Below are 18,716 nucleotides of genomic sequence, written 5' to 3'. Positions count from 1 at the left end.
GACTTTGGGGGTTAGAAATAATGGGTCTAAAAACAGAGGAGTGGGAGAGAGATGGTGCATAATGGGATTTAGGGAGGGAAGGAACAGAAAGGGAGAGAACTTGGAAACAGGGGATGGTGTGGAGGGGGGATAGAGATACTGGATAGGAGGATAGTTGGGAACAGAAAGGGAGAGATGGTGGATCCTGGGGGGGTGGGGAGTTGAGAAAAGGTGAATCTGTGGATGGAGACAAAAAAAAGGAAAGATGCCAGATCTCCGGGAGAGGGAAGGGAAACGGAAGGGGAGAACAGAGATGGCAGACGGATGGTTAGCACGGAGAAAGGAGACCCTGGCAAGCAAGACAACAAGAGCCTGGGACCAACAAGATTTGAATATTGATCAGAGAACAAAAGGTAGAAAAAATAATTTTATTTTCTGTTTTGTGATTACAATATGTTAGATTTGAAAAGTGTACATGAGACAGCTTGAAATGGGAACTTTTCTATTTTTGTGAATGGCAAGGCTGAGTTCAGTTAAAATATATGCTTTATAAGAAAATATAATAATGTGTTTTATAAAGTTTATAAGCATTGCTGGCATACTCGGTGAGGTGTTCCTAGTGTTGGTGGTGGTGGTAGCATGTCAGTGTGTTGAGAGGAAGAGGTAGTCTGGGAAATTCTGCTGAGCAAACTCTGGGCCCATTTCCACCCCCAGTTAGTCCACTCCACTCAACTGGTTCACACACTGAGTGGGTCTTTGGGTGTTATTTCTGGGTAGTTGTTTTAGAATCTCTTCCAGTGGTTTGTCAGTATCTCCTTCTGGTCCAAGGAAGGAAACTTTGTCAACCTTAGCATTGACCTTCAGAATATGTTTGTAACAGCGCTGCTTGTGTGGCATTAGGCTATGTAGTGATCGAAAGAAAAAAACAGACCTTTGCACATTTTTGCACTATATGGTGGGTGTATGAGGAGATTCATTTCCTGCACAGTTAAGTCCATGTGAAGTTACCTTGTGCTGTATTTGACATCTAGCAAGGTCTCTGTTTGGAAGGAAAGATCTAAGCTTAAAAATGAAGTGGCCAGAAGTTATGTTAAAAGTAGATAGCGTAGCTGGTTTTAAGAAAGGTTTGGACAAATTCCTGGAGGAAAAGTCCATTGTCTGTTATTAAGACATGGGGGAAGCGTCTGCTTGCCCTGGATTGGTGCACTCAGCAGCAACAAATACTAGTTTTCCCCGCATTTCTCCTCTCTTCCCCACGATTTAATATCCAGTTCAGGCAGTAAGTAAATGCATCGGCAGGGGGGGTCTGGTAAGTCTTGGGGGCTGGGGATGGAAGGTGAGAATCAGTTCTGTAGGCTATCAGAAATTTGCTTAATTATCTACTCACACAGAAAAGCAGTAAAGTCAATAGGTTCTCTGAGTGGGAACAACCTGTTTGATCTTGCACTCTTGTGATTGACCAATTGTTTATCACTGTTTAATTTATCACATTGATTAATTTGAGCACACCTGAGGTGTCCTATGATGGTGTGCACTGCAGGCAGAGGAGCCTTATTGTGTAAAGCACTGGAGAATTCTCTCCTCTCGCTTACCTCTCACGCTGAGGACACCCTGCTTCAGTATAATCATTTATATGATTTATCTTATAAACATTATTACGTGGTCTTTTCCTCAAGTGCTGAGACATCAGGTTGTTCCCACTTGGAGAACCTATTGACTTTTACTGCTTTTCTGTGTGGCTTTAACATTTTTGCTATTCAGTATACCTAAACTATTATTCAGTAGAAAAAATATGGTTTGTTCAATCAAATCCTGTGTGGACATTGGACTTCTATGAGTGAATGTTCTGCTTGATTGAACAAACTAAATTTTTTCTACTGAATAATAGTCTAGGTACAATGAAAGTAAATAGCAAAAATGTTTGAGTAGATAATTAAGGAAATCTTTTTCATATTGCTTGCTTATGGACTGGGAAAAAAGACTGTTCAAGCAAATGTCTCCAGAACTGCTTTAATGGAAAAATGTGATTTGTTTTTTTTAAGTACTTTGTGAAATTTATTGTTGTTGTGAAATTTATTGTTATACTTTGTTTAAACTTAAAAAGCGGTGTCATTAACAGTGAATCTAATCGAAAAATCGATTCAACAGGGTGAATCGAATCGAAAGAAATATTTTTCTCTGAATCGGGCAGCACTATTGGCTACCATGAGAATGGGCTACTGGGCATGATGGACCATTGGTGTGACCCAGTTAGGCTATTCTTATGTTATGTTCTCATCTGTAGGGGCCTTTGTTTTCACTTCTTATTTTAATGTATTTTTTTCCTGGGAACTTATCAGTGTTTTTTTATAATGGGAACAAAAATGGAAGAGAATTAATGTGTGTGGAATGGGGGGGTAACTAATTTCTTCAGCTAAATAATTCAATCCACTTCAAACAGACATAGGAGAACTCACGCACCATTCACACACCCTCCAACCAAAAACGTCAAAAGAAAAAAACTGTTCGACAACCTCCTAGCCATTCGAGCTGCAACACTTGACCCCCAACTCTACAACCTATTGACCTCGACCACAAACTACAAAACCTTAAAAAAAGAAATAAAAACCCTTCTATTCAAAAAACACATAAAACCAAACTAACATAATCAGAACTGTCCCAAGCATCACCTGCAACTACTCCATATGTACTTCTGATGTCATGACAATTCCGACATAATTTATGTTATGTTATGTTTGGAATAATGGTTACATAAATGAGGTTCAATAAAAGAAAATTTTCACTGCCTGTTTCTATTCTGACCATTTATTCCATTTCATGGTTATTGCAAAAAAAAAAAAAAAAAAAAAAATTTTTCCATGAGGGGGGGGGGGTGTCAAAAAATGATGGGCCCCGGGTGCCACATACCCTAGGTACGCCACTGCTAAAAAGTGCAAGGTCATGCATTTGGGCTGCAGAAACCCGAGGGAACAGTACAGTTTAGGGGGGTGAAGAACTTTTGTACACGAAAGAAGAGTGGAACTTGGGTGTGATAGTATGTGGAGAGGGAGGGAGGTAGGGAGGGAGAGGAATGACCAGCAGGGAAAAAGAAGTATTGATGCCCCTGTATAAGATTCTGGGGAGACCTCATTTAGAATACTGTGTACAATTCTGGAAACTGCATTTCAAAAAGATATAAACAAGATTTAGTCAGTCTAGAGAAAGGCAACTAAAATGGTTGATGGTCATAAGACAGTGATGGTGAACCTTATAGAGACCGAGTGCTCAAATTGTAACCTAAAACCCACTTATTTATCTCAAAGTGCCAACACAGCATTGGGCTGCTAGGCAGAGGGGCGGGTGATGTGAGAAATGTCCTCAGGCGCACGTGGAGAGGGGGAGGGGAGCAGCCCGGCCCCTCGTCCCTCTGGCTTTCTAGTATGAGGGGACCCTTCGTGGCTTTCCCTGCCTCGGCCTTCCCTGTGCTATGTCACTGATGACATCATCAGTGATGCGGCAGAGGTAGGGCCCCAGCGGGGAAAGCTACCAAGCAGCCTGTTCAGAGTGCTGCAGCCGCTGCTGTTCAGAGCGAAGGTATGTCGGCCTTACGGTGGGAGGATCGGTGGGGTAATGAACTCTGTGCTGGGGTGATGGCTTGCATGCCCACAGAGAGGGCTCTGAGTGCCCCCTCTGGCATACATTCCATAGGTTCGCCACCACTGTCATAAGGTGTATGAGGACAGACTTAAAGATCTCAATATGTATACTTTGGAGAAAAGATGGGAGAGGGGAGATATGATAGAGATGTTTAAATACGTATGTGGCATAAATATACATGAGATGAGTCTCTTTCAATTGAAAAGAAACTCCAGAGTGAGAGGGCAAAGAATGAGATTAAGAGGTGGTAATCTAAAGAAATACTTTTTTTTGCTGAAAGGGTGGTAGATGCATAGAATATTCTCCCAGTAGAGGGAGAAGAGACAAAGACTGTGTCTGAATTCATGAAAGCGTGGGACAGGCAGAGGAAGGGATAGTGAATGCTGTGGATGGGCAGGCTGGGTGGGCCATTTGGCCTTTATCTGCCATCATGTATCTATGTTTCTACAAGGCAGTGAAGCCAGTGCATTTTGCTGCATAGCCATATTTCAGCATAAAACAGCATTTCACTACCATGTCACCTCGTGTGGAGAGAGGGAATAGCTGCTGTTGTATGTCCAGTACAGAGACCCCATGAATTGAGTCAATGAGTCAGGGGATATTAGGAGGGGGAGGGCAAAGAAAATTATCTTTGATTTCTTTTTGGATTAGATGTTTATTTTTATTCTTTATATAAAAGCAATTGAATCAAAGTAAACATGAAACATAATGAATGGTATGACAGAAAAAAAAAGGATAAATGTAAGGAACAACCCCCTCCCCCCCTAAAGAACAGTACATTGCACAATCCTATAAACTGTCATAAAAGCTTCAGTTCATCTGTTGGACAGTTTCTAATCCTAAAGCTAAGAAGTGTTAAAGTTTCCTGCTCTACAGGAGAGAGAGCCAAGTACCGGTATACTACCAGACTATCAATGGGAATCAGGACCCTTCGGAGAGAGGATGGATAAATAAATGGGATTGGGACGTGTATATGCCTTTTTGTAGTTTTACAACCACACTCAAAGTGGTTTTTACATACAAGTACTTCATGCATTTTCCCTATCTGTCCTGATGGGCTCACACTCTATCTAATGTACGTGGGGTAGTGGAGGATTAAGTGACTAAGGTCACGAGGAGCAGCACAAGATTTTAACCCACAACCTCAGGGTGCTGAGGCTGTAGTTCTGACTACAACACTACACCCACTCATGCAGATACACAAAAATGCCCAGACTTATACTTACACCTACACCCATGCAAAACTCATACATGCATACATCCACATGCTTGCATGCACATACAAATGCATGCATGTACATTCAAACCTGCACACACACATGCATGCACCCGAGCACACTCATGCACACAAGAATACACACCCATGCATGTACAGGCACATAGATGCATGCACACACACAAGCATGGACATACAGTACACTCACACACACAAACATACATACATATGCATATAAGCTCACACATGTATTTACTGTATACATGTCTCTCTTTAATATTTATCAAAATATCTTTCAATGCAAAAAGAGAAGAGAAATACTTTCTCATATACAACACTCTGCTCCAATATAAAAATTAACAAAAATAAATAAATGCGTGTAGGTACCGAGGGTCCTCAGATTTCACAACTGTACACAGGAACCCCTGTACGAGAGAGTTGTTAATTTTCATTTACCAAACGGGTAACTTACTGTGAAACATCACTGGACCTCTCGGTACACTAAGAGGTTCATAATCGAAACAGAAATATGTCTAAAAACCCACCTAAATCGGTACTTGGATGACCTAAAAGACAGGTCGTCCCAATACCGATAATTGAAATGGGTTTTAGATGTATCTAAAAGCAGCTTAGGCCTTTTCACTGCAGCTGTGCACCCAAAGTGAAGAGGGGTGTTTTTTGAGGAGTGGTTAGGGCAAGAGGTGAGCAGGAGGTGCACCGACCTAGACTTAGTCGTCCTGTAGCGATAATCGAAAGTTTAACAAGACTGTCTGGACGGAACTTATACGTTGTGACTTAGGCGATCTAAAAATAGGTATAAGTGCCCAGAAGGTATGCAAAGTGACCAGAATCACCAGATAACCACTGCAGGGACAAAGTACAGACTCTCACACACTCCCCCAGTGATCACTGACACCCCCTCACCATAAAAATCAATAAAAAAGTAGATACCTGCCTCCAGAACATCATCACCTGGCATAGGAAAGCCTAGTAGAGCTGCACAGTAGTCTGGGGGTGGGCTAGTGAACCATAGAGAGGAGGACCTTGGCCCATAAGCCATTCTAACTACTGCATTCATGGTGAAACATGTGCACCCCTCAAAACCCCCTAAAACCCTTTTGTACTGCCATATAAGTTGCACCTGCAACCATAAGGCTATTGGGGTGGTATACAGGTGAGTATAGTAGGTTTGGGGGGGTGTTTTGGGGGGCTCACCATAACCTATAAGGGAGTTGTGGTGAGATGTTTATGTGGCACCCTTTTTGTGAAGTTCACAGCAGTACCCTGTAAGGTGCCCCACTACTACTCTGTTGCCATGTCTGGATGACCAGTCCATCACTTGCTGGATCCTCCCACATCTAAAAGGCCTTTTTCTAGGTGTTTGGGACTTGGACAATTTTTTGGACGAGAATGCAGTATAAAGATAGGCGACATAGTGGTCTGGATGATCAAATGGCTGGATGTAGAAGAAGACCATTCTTAAAAGAAATATATGTATATTTTGGATGTATTTTTTGAGAATGGACTTTAGACGCTGCCAACTTTGGACAACCAGTGTCTTAGGCCCAAAACGGACTTAGACGTTTTTTTTTTTTTTTTATTATGCCGCTCCATATATGCCAAATTAAATGTGATTGTGTGAAAATTAAAAATATGTCTATCAAGCATCCAGTAAATATATCCAATTCAGGAGAAACATTATTCAGATAGTATATGTTCAACCAATAATGTTTGAATGTACTTTATACTATATGCTTGATGTCCAAAAAGTTGGTAATAAATTATACTTAGCTTTTAAGTCGGCCCAAATCTCTTTAATATTTAGCAGAGTTGTGGGACAGAGCAAGAGTCTGTAGTTATATAAATTCACTGAGAATAAGTGGGGTGTATGTGAAGGTGTGAGTTCTTTCTACTTCTCTAGGTGGTATATGAGCTTTCCTGGTGCCCTTGGCACTTCCCACTAACACTTATTAACCAGGTACTTCCCTGGGAGGAAGGTGTCCAAATGGTATCAACAGCTCTTGAAGGGGAAGACAGATCAGTGAAGCAGGGGGTCTTAAGGAGGAATGGAAAGGAGCATTGTTCTCTAATCCAGGTCCTCCTCCTCCTCTCCCTTACACCAATTCTGTGCTTCCTTCCTCCGTTCTATTCTTTCATTGTTACAGCAGTAAATCACAAATCTACTCTGTGCTGTCAGCTCCAAAAACATCTAGGAGAGGGAGAAAGCCCCAGTGCTCATGACATGACCTCATTCGGTAAGGCAGTTACCCCTTTTCCCTATTACAAACCTCCATATAATTCGATGGCACCTCTAAACAAATCCAATGCATTGAATGCCACCTTGCTCACTGGAAAAAGCAATGTAACTGCTTAGAGATAATGGAGAGAAGGGCCTTAATGTGCCATAACAGGGTGTGTCTTTGTGAAACCCCTTTTAGGTTGTTCATTCTGAACGATCCCATGAGTTGCCTTGAGAAGTTGAGATGCATTCAGTTAAGGTTAATTTTGTGTGCTAATTGGAAATGATGTAAATCTCCCTAGGCTGTATTCAGCAATTCTGACTTTATGTGTTTCTAGGAACTCTCTTGGTGTTCTCAGCTCTCAAAGGCAGTTCTGTAAGTACCGTATTTTCACGCAAATAACGCGCACCCGTATAAAACGCGCACACGGGTATAGCGCGCAGAAATCACGATGATATGTACAAAAACTTTGGTATACCGCGCTCACGGGTATACCGCGCATGCTGCCCGACGCTCCTTTCGCCCGCCCTGACTTTCCGTGCGCTGTCCCGACTCTCCGTTCACCCCCCCTGACTTCCGTGCACTGTCCCCCCTTGAAGGTCTGTCCCCATCCTGAAAGCCTGATGCCCCCCCCGACGTCCGATACATCCCTCCCCCCGAAGGACCGCCGACTCCCCAACAATATCGGGCCAGGAGGGAGCCCAAATCCTCCTGGCCACGGCGACCCCCTAACCCCACCCCACCCCGCACTACATTACGGGCAGGAGGGATCCCAGGCCCTCCTGCCCTCGACGCAAACCCCCCTCCCCCCAACGACCGCCCCCCCAAGAACCTCCGACCGCCCCCCCAGCCGACCCGCGACCCCCCTGGCGACCCCCACGACCCCCCCACCCCCCTTCCCCGTACCTTTGGTAGTTGGGCCAGAAGGGAGCCCAAACCCTCCTGGCCACGGCGACCCCCTAACCCCACCCCGCACTACATTACGGGCAGGAGGGATCCCAGGCCCTCCTGCCCTCGACGCAAACCCCCCCCCCCCCAACGACCGCCCCCCCAAGAACCTCCGACCGCCCCCCCAGCCGACCCGCGCCCCCCCCTGGCGACCCCCACGACCCCCCCACCCCCCCTTCCCCGTACCTTTGGTAGTTGGCCGGACAGACGGGAGCCAAACCCGCCTGTCCGGCAGGCAGCCAACGAAGGAATGAGGCCGGATTGGCCCATCCATCCTAAAGCTCCGCCTACTGGTGGGGCCTAAGGTGCGTGGGCCAATCAGAATAGGCCCTGGAGCCTTAGGTCCCACCTGGGGGCGCGGCCTGAGGCACATGGTCGGGTTGGGCCCATGTGCCTCAGGCCGCGCCCCCAGGTGGGACCTAAGGCTCCAGGGCCTATTCTGATTGGCCCACGTGCCTTAGGCCCCACCAGTAGGCGGAGCTTTAGGATGGATGGGCCAATCCGGCCTCATTCCTTCGTTGGCTGCCTGCCGGACAGGCGGGTTTGGCTCCCGTCTGTCCGGCCAACTACCAAAGGTACGGGGAAGGGGGGTGGGGGGGTCGTGGGGGTCGCCAGGGGGATCGCGGGTCGGCTGGGGGGCGGTCGGAGGTTCTTGGGGGGGGCGGTCGTTGGGGGGAGGGGGGTTTGCGTCGAGGGCAGGAGGGCCTGGGATCCCTCCTGCCCGTAATGTAGTGCGGGGTGGGGTTAGGGGGTCGCCGTGGCCAGGAGGGTTTGGGCTCCCTTCTGGCCCGATATTGTCGGGAAGTCGGCGGTCCTTCGGGGTGGGGGTGCGAGTGGTCCTGCCGGGGGGGGGGGATGTAGCGGACGTCGGGGAGTCGGCCGGGCAAGAGGGCTTGGGCTCCCTCTTGCTCCGATCGTGGATGCGGGTGCGGGTGGGAGCGCGTGCGAGCGGTCGTTCGGGGTGGGGGTGCGAGCGGTCCTGCTGGGGGGGGTGAATCGGGCATCGGGCGGGGTGGGAACTATGTTTTAAAACTTTTGTATACCGCGCTCACGCATATAACGCGCGAGGGGTATGCGCAGTAGGTAAAAACGCGTATAACGCGCGCTTTATATGCGTGAAAATACGGTAGTCAGTTCACACAACAGTCATTTTCAGGCATAAAGAGAAAGGGATTTGTATACCACCTTTTTGTAGTTATACACTCAAAGCAGTTTACATACAGGTACTTCAAGCATTTTTCCTACCTGTCCTATTGGGCTCACAATCTATCTAATGTACATGGGGCAGTGGAGGATTAAGGGAGCAGTGTGGAATTTGAACCCACAACCTCAGGATGTTGAGGCTGTAGCTCTATCCAGGTACCACCCTCTCCTCGATTTTATCTAAGAGAATTCTAAGCACTTTGCATTGTTGATACCTCAGAATCTGATTTAATGTGACAGGGAGTCTGGGTACCAATTTTATTTTGTTATTGGGGTTCAAAGAGATTTGGGCAAGTTCCTGGAATGTAGCTCGCCTTCAACTACTGCTCAAAGAGCCTGAGTTAACCAACTAACTAACTAGCTGCCAAATAGACTTGGGAGAGCTATTGTTCATCCCTGCAATTGGGCTATGAGTAGTAGGTCTATTTTTTAATATCTGCTGGGTGTTTGTGACTCAAATTGGCCATTTTTGGTGACAGGATCCTGGCTGCATGGACCTCATCTGACTCAACATGCATTTTCTTCCATTTTCATGTTATGTTCTTATGACTTTCTAGGGAAAACTATTTTCTGTAAATAGACATAGCTGTGACAGAATAGCAATTGAAATACATCTTAAACCTTAAAAGAAAAGCTTTATGTTCTGAAAAAATTCTAGAAATGGCCAATGAGCCTCAGTAAACCTCCCACTGAACTGGGGGAAGGGCGAACACATGAGCCTCAGCAAACCTCCCACTGGACTGGGGGAAGGGTGAATAACACAAGGGCTGGGCTGGTACCTTCAGCTGTGCCCTCTGCCCTCTTCATTTGATACATTATAGAAATGTCACAATGAGGAGAAGCGGCTAAGCGAGTGACATTGCTATTAACCTTTGTCACCCTCATACATCAGCCCGGGAGCAAGGGTTCCACCTGCTCATGACACAGATCTGCTTTTCTCCCACCCCAAGACCATCCTCTTTCTAGCTCAGGACCTGGCACGGGGCACAGATCAGGTATCGCAAGATGTGGACACTGAAGTATTTCCATCTGCATAGAGCACGTGGAAGAACCACAGTGGCCCAGCTATAAAATAGCATTTTAAGCCACATGTTCGGGAAACAGGGTTGAGCATCCAACCTCTGGTCATTTTCAACCCCACATTGTATGCCATGAAGGACAATACACGTGTCTCACTGTTGAACCATGGTATTCTGGATCCTGCCACTAGCAGAGGCCTGAAGCTGGTACAGAAGCCCTTGTATGGGGTGGTGGCTGCGCTCACTAATTCGGTATCTAAAATAGGCTTCCCCTAGCCCAGCACTTACCACGGGGCTAATGCTACTACAGTCTTCATCTCAGTTTGGTTCTTGCTCTGTTAGCTGAAATATTTCCAACCTGGGGGCTACCATTATTGTTCACATACCCACATGCACAGAAAATGTATGGACACTCGCCCTTGCATAGATGCAACAGAGAGGCACAGGCATACACAAAAATTATGTGCATGGCTCTTCTTTTGCTTGTGTAGGTTTTGATGCATGCACAGATTTTGGTGAGCTCCCATGCATATGCAGTGACATCCCCTGCAGTTTCCAGAAGCAAGGGTGGCTGATCTACTGGACAGAACCTGACCCTTTGTTTGCTGGCTGTCTCTGTTCTGACAGATGGTGCTGCATGGTACAGGGTCCGCATCCTGCCAGGGAGAGGAGAGGCTACAGCTGTTTCTCTATAATTGACAGCACAGAGTTGTTACCACTTCTTCGAACGCCAGTGTCATTAGCTGAATGCAGACTGGTAGCTGCATTATGGTTTTCATGATGAAAGAAGCTTTGTAAGGGGGGTTTTCTGCATGGGGAGGGGGAGGGAGTCTCTGCCTGATGATGACCCCCACGGTGTTTGACACAACACAAATACATGGTAACAATTTAAAATCTTATAGAACGTATAAACACTGCCATAGTAAGGTTTTCAGTGTAGCACACACGCATTTCCTCCCTTCCCAAACTGTCCTGGGGACCTTGCAGTCAGTCCAAGTTGGATATTCATGAGATACATTTGTAATCACTGGAAAGCCAACGTATGCTTATTTATTCGTTACATATATCCTGAAAATTTGACTGTGCACGATTCTTGCACTGCCTTTCCTTCATTGTTCGCTCTTTCTACTCTCCAGGATAGAGATTGGACTGGTGCAGAAGAAAGAAGTCATTTTTCCTTTCCACATTTACAAAACCCTTCCCAGAATTTAGCTTTGGTCAACAGGCATGTTGTGGTCTCTATTTGGAAACTTATTTACTGCTTCCCTAACACTTAGCAATTCCACCAAATTAAAGATGGAAATGATGTTGGAAATGAGTGTGACAGTAAGTCCTTCCCCAGGATAGGAGACAGAATGTGCTGAAATGAAGTAAATTAAGCCTTTACTCTCGTCACCTGGTCTCCTGCCCCATGGCAAAGTGTGTTCTGCTTTTAATCAGAAAGAGCAAATGAATGAAGTCAAGATAGTGATGGACTTCATGGCAAACTACTGTCTTACCTTCCACTCTTCCCAACATCTACCCTGCCCCCTCCCCCATGTCACTCAGGCTTTTTATACCTACTGAGATCAGAGAAGAAGCCAAAGGGAAAGCAGAATGTGTTCACTGACATACAGGCCCAGAAGCTCTGAAATTGCTGTTAAAATATTGCAGGTTGCTGAAGTGCCAAAAAATTTAACAATTTCAAAATGATGAGCGATGCCCAAAGAACCTCACATGCAAATGAGGTTCACGAAGGTCAACAGAAATCCCATCCGATCGGTGATTGGAGAAAGCGACTGACACGTGCAGAATAATCCATGGAAAAAAAGGCATAAATGTGGGTATGTACCAGGAAATGCTGCACCTTAGCGTCAGTCATAGGCATGCCTTATTGACGATGCTATTGAACTGAGGGTAGGGGAGGGGCAGAGAAATATCAGCAAACCAATGGCAGCTTTCAATAAACGTTCATAATATATGCCTTTAATACATGCACTTGAGATACAGTTTTAACACATGTATATACATATATGGCGGCGCTGTCTGTTGCTCGAAAGCCACAAATGGATTTTTAGGGTCCCAAACCTGGACTGTTTGACAAAACTTAGGACATCTTAGAATCAGGTAAAGTTAGCAATAGCAACAATTCCCATTACTCTTTATTATTGGTTAGGCAATAAAAAAAAGATTCTTCTTCTGTCATCTGCCTAGGTTTTGAACTTCCATATAATGCAATTGTCAACCCCAGCTCCAGACACACGCATCAACACACTTTTAACAGACCAGCACCCCTGACCAGCCAGTAATTTTGGAGAGTTAAAAGTCGGCATTTCAGTTTGTGCATCACCTGGTAATGCTCATGTTAATATTAATGACATCGTTGTACTACATTTACATAGCAAAGTCGAAGGTTGCTACGAAGCACAGAAAAGACTGCAGTGAACCATTGTGTGCATTGGAAGGTAAAATTATTTGATGCTAAACCAGTAAGATCTGGCTTAGTGTCAGTCATTAAAGACACAGTGAGTTTAGAGCATCAGGGCTACAGTTACTTAATTTTAGGGATATGGGAAAATACAGGTCAAAACCTGTGTTGGTTCACTTTGGACAGCTTGTTCTTGCCTCTGACACAGGGCTTTCTAATCTGTCCTGGGGATCCCACAGCAAACCACATAGAGGCTCAGGGGCATAGTAACAGGAGGTGGGGTGGACTGCCCCGAGCGCCATCTTGGTGGGGGAACTGGCACCTTTCCGCCTCCCCCCCCCACCATGCTTATACCCTCCCTTCCCCCTCCCCACATCTCTTTAAATCTTTGTCAGCGCAAGCAACTTCTCTCAGCTGCTGCTCACACTGGCCTGGCTCTCCTCGGAAATATCTTTCTGGTCGCGGGACCAGGAAGTGATGTCAGAGGGAAAGCCAACACCAGTGCAAGCAGCAAGCTAGAGAAGCTGCTCGCAGGAAGGGAGGGCACGAGTGTGGTGTGGGGAGAAGGGAAAGGAGTGGCACACAAAGGAAACTGGTCTCATGTGTCTTCACGCTGTTTTTGCCTCTTTTGCTGACCTGGGAAGAGGACTGGCCTATGCATCAGTGGCAGTAGGAGGTGAAGTGGTGAAGATCACAGGGGGAGCTAGGGAGGCTTAGCTTCCCGAAGCCTTTTATATCAGGTGCCTAAGCTGAAACTTATTATTTGTAGCTATCCTGAATATCTGACTGGATGTGGAATCAACAGGAAGGATATAGGAGTACACGCTCTAGCAATATCCATGTTCTGCTGTAGTGGCAGAATGGTCACTGGAGCTGCTTCACCGACCTGCTGCTCTGGCATAAAGGGATGCTTCAAGAAGGGCAACAGCAGCCTCTGGTGCAGATAAGATACATCAAGAATCACATGCCTGGATGAAAATATTGCCACACTTCTTGCCAGCTGGGCAATGAACCATCTTGAATTTGGGGAATATATGTCACTTTTTCATGGGAGCTCCATTCCCAAAGTCAACTCTGAAGCTGGTCCATGGTATCTGACATCCTGCCAGGTACTTGTGACCTGGATTGGCTACTGTGGAAACAGGACTCTAGGCTAGATGGACTATTGGTCTGACTCTGACCCAGTATAGTTATTCTTATGTGTTAATTGCACCCCCATCCTGCTCAAGCATCTCTCTTTTTCCTTCCTTTCCCCTCCAGATGTCCAGTATCTCTCTCCTTCTATTATCCACAAACTGTCCAGCATCTCCCCGCTCTTCCCTTCTCCTGTCACCACTGCTGCTACCACTGCTGAAGCTAAGCCAAGAGCTGAACCTGCAGCAATGGGCCTTTTAACATCTGTGTATACACGCAGTCAAGGACTGCTAGCTATCACTGCTTCCAACATCCTGTTGAAGGGGCTGGAATGTGGCAGGTTTTGAGTATATAGACTTGTGTGTGAATGCTCAAAGAGCCACCACTGAGAGCAGCTGGAAAGGGCTGTCTATTGCTGTCTTGGCTGGCTGTACTGGTGCTGTATTGCTACCCCCTGAAGTCTGCCACCCTGTATGGATGCCAGTTCTGCCTTGTGATACAGCTGACTGCTCAGGGGGTTTTCAGGATATATCTTGCCAATCTGGGGTTCAATATAGCCACAATGTATATGCATGAGATAGATTTGCATGCACTGCTAAAGGAGGCTAATAAATTCCAATTAATTGATCTGTCTCATGCATATTGATTGTGGTTATCCTGCAAATCTGATTGACTGGCTGTATCCAAAGGATCGGGTTGAAAACCACTGCATTAACTGCTGAATCATTTAAGTGGTAGTGAACTGCTCAGAGCGATGACCAGAATCATAGGTGGAATGATAATGAGATTGTGAAGCTAAAATTCCACATCCCATGAGAGGAACATTGCAGATTGCAGAAATAAGCAAACAAACCATGAGTTCAAACGCTCAGTACTAATGTTCCCATGCAACTCGGGTGGGATTTTCCCCAGCTTCTAGCACAGGATTTCTAAACAGCTGCTTTTAAAAGGACAGTGTAGTCAAAATGAGGTATTATGAACTCCCCCATTAAGATCTTATAAGATAGAAAATGTTGTTTATTGAAAGTTTTGGATTTCTGCCATGGACCTGCTCCAAGAAAACCAAAGAAAAACTGCAAACAAACGTACAAAGATGCAGGCTAAATTGTTGGTTTTCTTTTTGCTGTTCGTACTGTCCTCTGCTCCTACATAAATCACTGAAACCAATACAAAGCTATGCTAGTCCCCATTCAGCATAGAAAGCAAGTTGGATGCAAAAGGCTGTCATTTGCTTGAAAATGGGCCGCACTTCTAGTGAGCATCTCCTGGAGAAGGCAATGGCCTGTCACAGGCTGTTACTTATATCTATGAAATGTAGCCCAGTGGGAAAGTGTGGTGCAGTGGTTAAAGCTACAGCCTCAGCACCCTGAGGTTGTGGGTTCAGACTAACACTACTCCTTGTGACCCTGGGCAAGTCACTTAATCCCCCCATTGCCCCAGGTACATTAGATAGATTGTGAGCCCACCAGGACAGACAGGTATGCTTGAGTATCTGAATAAATTCATGTAAACTGTTCTGAGCTCCCCTGGGAGAATGGTATAGAAAATTGAATAAATAATAAATAAATAGAAGTCTGTCCCATGCCAGCAAAACAGCATAAGAACCATAAATGTAGTTTGAGGTTGGTATGGGAGGAGTGGTGCCACCCCCTAAATGTACCTGGTACTAATGCCGAATTGGTTCCTGTGTCCCCATCAATATGATTTCTTTACCCTCAACTCCCCCTCCCCCCAAAAAAAAAAAAGATTAAGCTGGCAAACTGCACTGATGATAAGCAGAACTGCCATACTGGACCAAAGGTCTATCTAGCGCAGTATTCTGTTTCCAACAGTGATCAATCCATGTCCAGGCTGGATCTCAAAAAGCAGATAAACTCCTTAGTGCTTATTCCCAGGGATAAGCAGTTGTTTTCCCCAGGTCTGCTGAAATTTTCCACCACAAATTTATCCAAACCTTTTCAAATCCACTTACACAAACTGATTTTATCACATCTTCCAGCAAAGAATTCCAGAGCTTAATGGTGCATTGAGTGGTAAAAATTTTTTTGAAATGTTATTTAGTAAATTCCTATCATGTCTCCAAGTTTTTGTACTTTTTGAATGAATAAACCATCAATTTCACTAGCAAGGATCAAGTTTAAATGAGGCATCTCTGCCTTTAACATCCTGATAGCCAACCTCCCCAACTACCTAACAGATTTGACCATCCTACTCCAGAGCGCCTCCAACAGATATTCCACCAGAAATTGTTCCACTTAAAATTCCCAGCATGCAACAATATAAAGTCTACCAGGCAAAATTACCTTATCCATCCAATATCAATTAGCAAAATTTTGGAACCAACTACCACTTACACTATGATCTTGGTGACCACTATCTCAGGTTCAGAAAACTTTTAAAAACATTTCTGTACCAAGTCAGAGAGCCAACCTTAACTGCAATGGTAATTGTAAAAGCTCATTTCTAAACTGTCCAATGCAACTCCTGGGACATAACGATGAACCAAAGATGACCTACTTAAACTAGTATTTGTAACTATGACCTAACTGTGTTAATAACTGTACTGATCTACCTGTACTAGCAACTCTATTGAATATCCATGTCAAACTAAACCGTCCATTGCAACTTCCCGGGTAACTGACCCAACCTCTTGTAATGTAATCTGTCCTTGAACTGAATAGGTAATGGTGGAATAGAAAACCTGATTAACATAACATAACAACAAAACATAACATAATAATGTTCATTTCCATCATTTCCATTATCATGTTTGCTGTGTAGTCTTGGGAAATCACCCTTTATCTCTGGTTTTGAGAAATAAGGGATGGATCTACTCCATGAGAGCCTGCCATGACTTGTGACCTGGACTGACTATTGTTGGAGACAGGATCCTGGGTTTGATGAATCTTTTGGTCCAACCCATAGTAACATAATAGATGACGGCAGATAAAGACCCGAATGGTCCATCTAGTCTGCCCAACCTGATTCAATCTAAAAATTTGTTTGTTATTTTTCTTCTTCTTAGCTATTTCTGGGCAAGAATCCAAAGCTCTGCCCGATACTGTTCTTAGGTTCCAACTACTGAAAGTCAAAGCTCACTCCAGCCCATCTACACCCTCCCGGCCATTGAAGCCCTCCCCAGCCCATTCTCCACCAAACGGCCATATACAGACACAGACTGTGCAAGTCTGCCCAGTACTGGCCTTAGTTCTTCATTATTTACTATTATTTTCTAATTCTAGATCCTCTGTATTCATCCCATGTATGATAACCCCTCTTCTATTAAATTGCGCTAGCAGTTTTTAGCGCAGAGAGCTGCGCTGAATGGCCCGCGCTGCTCCCGATGCTCATACGAACTCTATGAGCATCGGGAGCAGCGCAGGCCATTCAGCGCAGCTCCCCACGCTAGAAACTGCTAGCGCAGTTTAATAGAAGAGGCCCCTTATGTTCCACTGGGTTTGGCTTTCACTAATACTGCCAAACTATTGCAAATGTGGTATAGAAACACTCGTCTTTTCCACAGAACCCCTGCAAAGTAATGGCAAATACGATACACTTCTACAAAGCCCTGTATGTTTTTTCCCTTTAGATTTTAGGTTTCCTTCATTTAGTGCTGCCACCAAAACAATACAGACTTTTTCTCTCCCTCTTCTATTAAGATTTTTTGTGAGGGGGGAGAAAGGAAAACTCATTAGTGCTTCTCAGTGTGTGACATCATAATAGGCTCCTGTCCCCTGTGAACAAAAGTCCTGGGAAGAGGGAAGGAGACAAGCCCCACTTATGATGTCACAAAGGAGACAGTAGGAAAAATAAAGAGGGAAAAATGATGAGAACAAACATCTGGATAAATGAGAATAACAATAGCACATATTCCTCCTCTATTTGTGAAAATCTGCTTAAATTATGCCCTGTACAGGCAAAACCACACTATTTGTACAGATGGATTCATAAAGTAACCTCATTTAAATGCAAATTTCAGGGCTTCTCCCAAAAAATAGCCTTGAATAACTTAGCAAAAGAATTTTTTTTTTTTTTAAAGCTACTGACTGTTCTAAGGCTGTAAAAGTCTTTTTCGGAAAGACCAATTTCTGCACAAACTCAACATTCAGTTTGATGGTAGATTACTTATGAGACTCTGAGGTTTCTTAAAAGAACTTCTCTGGATTTAATACTTCTCAGGAAATAGCTTTTCAGGATGCCAGGATGTACAGGGAAATCTGATGGGCCAATGTTTTTTCTTGGATTTTGATGGTGGCATATCCAATTCATTTAATAGAAATAGAGAAAATGATGGCAGATAAAAACCATGAGCTGGATTCTGTAAATGGCACCCAGAGACGGGGGCCAAAATAATGCATGCTAAGCTAATATTCTGTAAAGGGCACTCTGCGCAGAACAACATTTACAGAATATTAGCTGATTCAAATCAGATTTTTCAAATGGTGACATAATTGGCCGTCGCCTTAAAAAATGACGCTGGTCATGTGTCAATCACATTAAGAGTGTGATTTATGCTATTCGATGCCCCTCTAATAAAATCTATATAGGGCAGACATCTAGATTATTTAAAACGTGAATAATCGAGCATAGATCATGCCTTACCTGTAATAAAGTTGAAGCACCTATGGTGCAGCATTGCCTAGAACTTAATCATGACTTTACGGAGAAGCGGTGTTGGATTGTGGAACAGCTCTTCCCAACTATGAAAGGAGGGGATTTTAAAACTTTTTTGAGACAACAGGAACAGAGATGGATCTTTGGATTAGATTCATGTATACCAAATGACTTGAACACAAAAATAGAATGGCGTGCTTTTTTTTTTAAGCCAAATCTCTGATAGTTCCTGTTTTCTCATTGGTGGAAGTTGATGCTTATCCCAGGACAAGCAGGCAGGTATTCTCACTAGTGGGTGATGTCATCAGACAGAGCCCCGG

This window comes from Geotrypetes seraphini, chromosome 11, assembly GCF_902459505.1.
Source record: "Geotrypetes seraphini chromosome 11, aGeoSer1.1, whole genome shotgun sequence".
Classification (NCBI taxonomy): domain Eukaryota; kingdom Metazoa; phylum Chordata; class Amphibia; order Gymnophiona; family Dermophiidae; genus Geotrypetes; species Geotrypetes seraphini.
Note: the sequence above shows the minus strand (reverse complement) of the source record.